At 40.0% G+C, this 8,882-nt stretch overlaps 1 long non-coding RNA gene across 1 annotated transcript; it reads left to right on the top strand.

The window, feature by feature from the left end:
* The first annotated feature begins 462 nt into the window (after positions 1–462).
* LOC146578934 (uncharacterized) lies at positions 463–2,142 on the top strand. The gene is made up of 3 exons (XR_014890159.1): positions 463–635; positions 1,183–1,315; positions 1,955–2,142. It is a non-coding gene; the product is annotated as an uncharacterized LOC146578934 (long non-coding RNA).
* Positions 2,143–8,882: the final 6,740 nt, after the last annotated feature.

Here is an 8,882-nt window from a genome sequence, read left to right as displayed (position 1 = left end):
ACATCTCTATCTACCATTGCAGAGTCCACAGGATACCTGGCTCCTCCCTTAAAGACCCTACTCACTACCAACAAACTGTGTTCACACTCCCAGCCTCTTGCTGGAGGTGTAGAAGTGTGTGACTGAAGAACTCTTTCTTCCTGCCATCAGACTCCTAAACACCTGACAGGAGTTTGTAAACTTGTTTTACCTCCATCTATATTCCTCTGTTTGCACACATGCAATTGCACACTCACTGCTGTCTACTGCACGTGCAGCTGAGGTAGCATTCTAGATTGATATTTACATAGTATTTGATTTGATTTGTATATATTTATATAAAAATAGCATATATTTTTTTTAAAATGTTATATTCCTATTATTTTATAACCTATTATAACCATCCGTTATTCTATTTATCTAATTTATTTGATTTTCTTTATTTGACATCTCCTGCTGATTGATTGAAGGACCTGAAGGGGCAGCAATACGCCTTTTGTTGAGTCTGCCGGAAATCCAAGAAGAAGAAGCAGCGGCAGTCGAAGAAGAAGAACTGTAAACAAACTAAAGTGAGGCGGCGTTTGTGTTTAGTTTTTAGGTTTTAACAGAAGATGGAGGCACTCAGCAGGCGGGCTCTGGACCGGATTTACTCCGCGGTAAATTTTCTTTATTTATTCTATTGACTTCTCAGTCACCGGGACTAGACGCGGTAACCGTTAGCAACAAGCTACAGCCTGGAAACAGTAAAGCTAGCGAGGAAGACACTAACAAGCTGATATTTAACATCATAAAGACCAAAAATAAATGCATAAAAATTTTCACTCACATCAAAAATAGAACACGTAGAACATTGAAATGCCTGTTTGATTGTGAAAACACAAAATTACCGACATGTAACAAATTGCTTTATCGTGTGCGTTTATTGTGGTTCAGTTTTTGTTTATTACGTACGACAGGAAAACAGTCATAGTCTGAATGTCAGCATCATGTGAGTTTGTCACAGAAAAGTTGTGTGTGATCTTATACACTCATCAGCCTCAACTCATATTAGGTACAACTTGCTGGTTGGACATGAGCTGCTTTAACTCTTCGTGGAACAGATTCAATTGTCCAAAACGTGTTTAAAAATGCTGCTTAGAGCACGTTTAACCATCTTTCCAAGGTTTGAAGTCCTTCTGAATCAAGTCTCTCTCCGGCCTTCAGGTATTGCTGGCAGTTGTGGTTTTGTCCTGGTCTTATGTGATCTACGCCAGCAGGATCGCCTCCGTTTGGCTGCTGGAACAGAGGACGCGTCGTTGAGGCAAGACTGACCGTGCGTCAGAGTGCAAGCGTACAGGTCTGTGTTCTGGTCATGATGACATGTGGTATCATAAATAAAGTCATCTCCACGGACACCTGCACAGTGTAAAGGGTGTAAACTGTGGTATTGTTCAAAGCACAAAGTGAGCGTCATGCATAAAAGACAAAGCATGTTAGGAAGAGCTCTTTTAGCTGCTGGTACAAATGGGAGAAACAGACCCTGTTTCCTTGCTCATATGAACACCTCACTGCTCTTTTCACATCCCTTTAAACCCAGCCAGGTTGAAGTCACTGCAGCACCACCAGGGGTCAGTATATGAACTGTGATCTGCTGCAGATCTCAGGCTTCAGTCAGATTTTTGCTTAACTTTTTAAATTTGCTAATTAAAGTTCCTAACTGAATGACATGACCCTAAATATGAGCCTGGTTGTGGGTTAGATTCTCTAGGTACATAACAAAAGACCCTTTAGTGCTTGCCTCCTTTAGTGGAGTTGAAGCTTGAAGATCAGGCTGGTCATTTATCCCCGCACGATAGGATGTTGTAGGATTTTTTTTCCTAAAGTCTACAGTCGTTTGTTTAGTTGTGGATGTATTAGTGTGTCTGGAAGGACTTTCTTTGAAGTGAAGTTCTTTGGTTTCAGAAGGTTAAACCTGTTCCTCCTGCTCTGGTCTCAGGCTGATGGACCCCTTTGAGCCCTCGTTCCAGAGGTTCAGACCTGAACATATGGTGACTGTTCAGGTAGGAGAGGACAGAAGCGGCTGAAAGCACCAGAGGTTTCCAGGAGGTCAGATCTGAAAGGAGACGACACAACAACCAAAAACTGGTTTAAAAGTGGGAAAAGACGGCGTAATGAGAGAAACAATGAAGACGAGCTCCGAACTTGAGCGGGTTCTATGGGGACTGCGTTTAGCCCACAACACAGTAAAACCCACAACATCCACTCTGATACTTTATGTTGTAATTACTGCTGAGTAACTTAGAGTAATTGAAGCTGGATTAATGACTTCTTGGGCAGTCAGACCAGATCTCTCTCTTTAATTGAGACTTTTATACATTGTCCCACATCTGTCTCACATTTTGACTTCTTCTGCACTTTTTCTAAAGTGTGGCTTTTACCCAGTGCATATCAAGGGAAGGCTTTTTTATATGTGTCAAATAAAGATTAGCCTGTTTAATGTTGCGAATGTTACAAATTACCAGAAAGTCATAAGATTTTCACATTTTAGTGATTATGATTGGAACCACCACAAATGAAATGGAGTGTCAGTATTTTAGAATCAAAATAGTGTTTTTGTTGTAGTTGTTTTGATTTTGCACGGAAGCAAGTCTGGTGTGAGGTGACACAGTATGCTGTGCCAGAACTGACTAAAGATAGCTAAACTCTGGTACTTTTTATTGACATAATCTATGGATACATCACTACTGACACCCACAGACAGTTTCAGTTGGAACAGCAGGAGTATGTAAAGACTATCACATGAGCGCCCTTTAAATCTTATTATATTTACTTAAAAAAAGAATTGGGAAAATTGCATTCACATATATTGGATTACCTCCCAGCATTTTTAACACTTTGTCCCACACTTACACATATCATTTATTGGGATCTGGTCAGCCAATCAGGAATCTGTACTTTTTTTGTCTTATAATCACAATAAAAATGCTCCAACAACATAAACAGGGTCCAGGGGTCCAATTCAGGAACTCCAATTAGCTGAGGTGAAGCTTAGCCGCCTGTGTCATCATCCACCTGTCAGTCAAAGAGGCCACGCCCCAATAATGCAAACTTTAAACCTTAATATAATTTAAACAGATGACTTATAAAAAATTCACCCTCCCTTAGAGTTGTTAAGAAGAGGGGAATTAGCTATAGGGTTCAAAACCTTTATTGTAGCAGGGTGTAAATATGTTTGTTTGTCTTGTAAAGTCAGATGTTTTAACACAGTCACTCTAGTGGACATTAGAGGAACTGCAGGCTTTACATTCACAAAGTTATTTATTCAGTACATGTAATTCTATAACTAGACACTACGGCTGAATCACCAAAAAGTTTTCTGCAGTTTTTTTTAATGTTTGTTTTTTAAAATTCAATTTAAACTCCCAAGTGTGAACTTCCCTAAGGTCTAAATGTGTCTTTAACATTGGGAAACCTGATGGTCTGATGCTTTGTTTGTAGTTTAATATTACCTGATCTACCTCTAAATTAATGTAAAAGCAATGAAAAACGAGTATCTGGTCATTTTTCTGTATATTTCAACATTAAAGATTAGTTTCTTCAGCTCATGTGTGTTGAGATGTTTCATTTTCATGCCACCAGGGTTGAACAGATTTATGTTAAACAGAAGCAGGGATAATAATGGAGACGTGTGTCCTCTGATGTATTCAGTAAATAAACCTCAGACACACACACAGGAGGTTGATTTGGAAGGAAGAGGTTTGCTCTTTGATGTGTGCCCTCAGATATGTAAATGCTCTTAACAGAATGGGTGAGTGAGGGCAAGTGAGGTAAGGAGAGAATGAGAAGCAGAGAGAGGGGGTTCTCTTTATGTAAATACTCATTCTGTTATCAAAAACCACTTCAAGCACACACACACCTTCTGTCATCTGTAATTAAAATCCTGCTCATCGTGTCTCCATCTGCTCTCGTGTTTGGGGCCCCGAGACCTTTTCATGGAAAATTAAAAACATTGATGGGAATGTGGGCACGATCCCACCTGCCAGAAAGATCCAGAGCCCTCTGGAAACCACTGGAAATATGTGATAAATGTGAGGGGGGTGCATAAGGGTCTCCTAGGAACTACAAGTGGCGTCTGGAGTCTAAACAGAGTCTTTCTCAGTTAGGTAAAACACTTGTTGACCTACTTATTAATTAACCAAGGTGGTATAGTTCCAAAAGTATTTGGACAGAGGCAAATGTTTTGCTTCTTTTTCCTTCTACATCACCAAAAATCTATTTGAAATCAAGAAAAGAAGTACTGAAGTGTTGGTGTGTTCACATGTGTTTGCAGCCCTTCGTGCTTTTTAGTTTTCGTGTTCAGCAGTGAAATACAGCATGTTGAGATCAGTTGGTGTACTCAGCTGCTTTCCAATAGTCTTCACTTTCAGAGTGCTGATTCAGGGGATTTTTGTCCGTCTAACCCAGCCTGTATGATTTGCATCTCAACTGTCTCTTATGAAGTCTTCATGATACATTACTGACATGTCAAGTCTTCTTTTAGCTGGATGTTATAAAAGGCTTTTATTTTATTACAATGGAAAAGATTCTGTGATCGTCCACCACTTTTGTATTCCCTTCTTCTTGGTGCTCTTGCAGCCTGTTGATTTCATCTTTCACCTGTAATGACGCCTCTTTGAACTCCATACAGCATTACTGTGAATGCAAAACTAGCCACCCATTCGATTATGGATTTAAATCAAAGTGTTGAATTTTTAAATTGAACACATAGAATTAAATCCAGTTTATCTCCTTAACCTGTTTGGAATTAATCAGAAATGAAACGACACCTTGTAAGGACATGTTATGTTTTTGAGGTTTGGTTACTGTTTTGATCTTTTCCTGATTTTTGTAGTCAGTTCATGTGCATCTCCAAAAAATCTTTTTTTGAAATACAGCATTTTTACATTTTATATTTTGATATTGATGGCCATTAACGTGCACTGTTTCTATTTAATTAAAAAAATAAATAAATACATGGTTGCACTGAGTCCATTGGATGATGAATACCTGTTAAATTAGCACGATGTCCTCTGAAGTGAGACGTCACTGCTCTGCATGCTGGAAAGAAAAAGCGAGCTGCCTTCTGCAGCTGTGCTTGTATTCAAACCTCTCATGCAGATGAGCCATAAAACACACAAGCACTCGTGTGAGGCTGCAGGACTCTGTTTATTCACTCGCTATCAGGCACTTTGTATACACACACAGCATGTGGAAGTAAATCATGAAATATATATTCCTTTTTGATAAGACACACGGGAGTAGGATGTCTTCACAAGTTGTAGGTCAAAATTATTTGAAGCATTTCAGTCAGGTTTCAGGACTAATCACAGTCAAGAAACAGCATTAGTGAAGGTTACAGAGAGAGAGCATATATCTCCAATATTGGCTTGTCTTTATTGGCTCCCTGTTAAATCCAGAATCAAATTAAAATTCATCTCAGGAGATAGAAGCTAAAAATCTGTAAGTAACACTTTTTAATCAGATATGTCATCAAGTCAGTGAAACATCTGGGATATTGATCTGGTCTGGCAAGTTTCAGCTGCTTTGGTGCACTAGAGGGGCAACAATGAGGCATCCCTCAAAACAGGAATGCTTTTACAGGTGGAGGCCACTGGCAATTTCTCCGTCCTCATTTTTTCTGACTGTTTTTTCACTAGTTTTCTATTTGGGTAGGCTCAGTGTCACTATTGATAGCATGAGTTGATACCTGAACCCTGCAGAGTTTGCACTGGTAGTCCAAGTCCTCCAGGGCAGAACATCAATTTGTCCAACTGACAGAAGGTTTGCTGTCTCCCAGCACAGTCTCAAGAGCATGGAGGAGATTCCAGGAGACAGGCTCTTTCCACACTAGGAGAGCTGGACAGAGCCATAGATTGCCCTAAACCCTTTAGCAGGAAGGGTTTCTTCACCTTTCTATACAGTGGCTTGCAAAAGTATTTGGCCCCCTTGAACTTTTCCACATTTTTTCACATTACAGCCACAAACATGAATCAATTTTATTGGAATTCCACGTGAAAGACCAACACAAAGTGGTGTCTAATATTCTCTTAGACAACCTCTGAGGCTGTCACAGAGCAGCTGTATCTGTACTGACATTAGATTACACACAGGTGCACTCTATTTAGTCATTAGCACTCATCAGGCAGTGTCTATGGGCAACTGACTGCACTCAGACCAAAGGGGGCTGAATAATTATGCACACCCCACGTTTCAGTCATTTATTTGTAAAAAATGTTTGGAATCATGTATGATTTTCGTTCCACTTCTCACGTGTACACCACTTTGTGTTGGTCTTTCACGTGGAATTCCAATAAAATTGATTCATGTTTGTGGTTGTAATGTGACAAAATGTGGAAAAGTTCAAGGGGGCCGAATACTTTTGTAAGCCGCTATAAGTAGCAGGATGAACACTGCCAGCAGGCTGCTAGTGTGAATGTCTCTGATCAAACAATCACAAACAGACTTCATGAGTGTTGCCTGAGAGCACAACATCCTCTAGTGGTTCCTGGACTCCCTGCCTGACACCCTGGAACCCGATTGGCATTTTCCACAGAATACCAGAATCGGCACGTCCACCACTGGTGCACTGTGATTTTCACAGAGAGCAGGTTCATCCTGAACACATGTGACAGATGTGAAAGTGTCTGGAGAGGCCGTGGAGAATGTTATGGTGTGCGTGAAATTGATCACCATGACTGTTTTGGTGGTGGGTCAGTGATGGTCTGGTGAGGCATATCCATGGAGGAACGCACTGTCCTCTACAGCAGGGCTGCCCAATCCCAGTCCTCGAGATCTACTATCCTGCAGCTTTTAGATGCATCCCTACTCCAACACAGCTGAATCAAATGGTGTGATTACCTCTTCAGCATGCCATCAAGTTTGGCAAAGGCCTGATAACAAGCCATTCAGTTGATTCAGGTGTGTCAGAAGAAGGGTGCGTCTAAAAGCTGCAGGACGGTAGCTCTCGAGGACTGGGATTGGGCACCCCTGCTCTACAGGCTAGGTGACGAATTTTAATTCCCAGCAAACAATGTGGCATCCTTGTGTTCCTAACATGTTACCCTTATCAGTATGGAGATGCAGAAAGATTTTTTCCCCATTGAGATGTGACATGTTTTCAAAGTGTTCATATATTTTTTTGGAACAGTATAGTTAAGGTTGGATCAGGTGACCCTGAATCCTCCCTTTTTTATGCTGCATAGGCTTAGGCTGCTTTCACTCTGTTTATGCACCTCTCTGCATTAAATCATCAGTAATTATTAATCTGGCTCTCTTACACAGTGTAATTATTGTCCTGTCTTCCTCCCCTCAACCCTAACAAGTTAAGGCAGATGGCCTCCCTGAGCCTGGTTCTGCTGGAGGTTTCTTCCTGTCAAAAAGAGAGTTTTTCCTTCCCAAGTGCTGGATCATTGGAGATTGTTTTATTGCTGGAGTTTTCTCTCATATTGTAGGGTCCTTATCTTAGAATACAGGATGGTTTGAGATGACTCTTGTTGTGATTTGGTGCTATATAATGAAACAGAGTGTAATTAAGTACAATCATTGACCAGGTTTAATGAAGTAATTAATTTGGTAATCTTGGGAGGGTCAAATGCACTTACTAACAGTGTTGGTCAAGTTACTTGAAAAAAGTAATCAGTAACTAATTTCTGATTACCTCCCCAAAAAAGTAATCCCGTTACTTTACTGATTACTTATTTTCAAAAGTAATTAATTACTTAGTTACTTTTTAAAAACACGATTTACAACCTGAAGAGGTGATAAAGCGATAGATCTTTCAGCCCAATTCTACTGTTTCTGCATAATCCATCATACAAAATGTAATCAAATGGAAAAGTCTCTTTTTAAAACTTGTTTTATTAGTTTTAATCTTTTAACTTTATGCATCAAGCAAAAATTTAATTATATGCAATGTTCTCTGACTTGAAGAAATTTGTTTAACATTTAAACCTATTTTCTGCACATTCCAGCACATAAAATAAAATATTTTTTGTGTTTACACTCAGTCTTTCAAATAGATGCAAGTAAAACACAGCAGACAATAAATAAAGTCAAAGACTCAGCGGTCCTGTTGCTCTATTTTCACCTGTAAAGCAGGAGTAGGGTAGGCGGAGGTTTACCCTGGTGCAGGTGAGCCACAGAGGTCAGTGGAAGAATCCGCGAGTTTCTCTGTGAGTTTCCCATTACATGGTAGCGCACTCGGTGCTTGCTTGGAAGTTTAGGGGTTTTTTTCACTGTAAAAAGAAGTTTTTCTTCCCACGCACAACGGACACTAAAGTTTTTGTCACTTTTTATGGAATCAAACTTAAAGTAATTTCAGTACTTCCACACTTTAAATGCTGCACGCTCATACTCTCTCCGCACTCGATATATTATCCATTGTTGCTCTGTACACAGCTGTTGCCACAAACGTCGCACTCGCTTACATCACTGTCATGAGACATTCTCGCAAAAAAATCACGGTTTTAGTAACGCAGTAACGCAGCGTTCCTACGGGAAAGTAACGGTAATCTAATTACCGTTTTTGCAATAGTAATCCCTTACTTTACTCATTACTTGAAAAAAGTAATCGGATTACAGTAACGCGTTACTGCCCATCTCTGCTTACTAAATATTAAAAATCTACTTTTCTTAACTCTCCACCTATATTTTTGGCCAAAATAAAAATTATTTCTGAACAAAGCCACAAAACCCAACAGCTGTGAGTAAAATGCAGTTTGTCACTTTATGTCTGTAGACAGGAGAGTCTGGAACTGGGAACTCATCTATTCTCCCTCAGAGCCTCTTCTTCTTCATGTCCGCCAGTTGTCATGTCAGCCATCTTTGACACAAAAAAGTAAACAGACCACATCGCCTCCATCTCTTTAAGTCTTCCATCTGCTCAA

Source organism: Mchenga conophoros, linkage group LG3 (assembly GCF_057382185.1).
Source record: "Mchenga conophoros isolate Kocher_MC1m ecotype Shallow Benthic linkage group LG3, M_conophoros_male_GT1.1, whole genome shotgun sequence".
NCBI classification, from domain to species: Eukaryota; Metazoa; Chordata; class Actinopteri; order Cichliformes; family Cichlidae; genus Mchenga; species Mchenga conophoros.
This window is presented reverse-complemented; position numbering and strand designations above follow the sequence as displayed.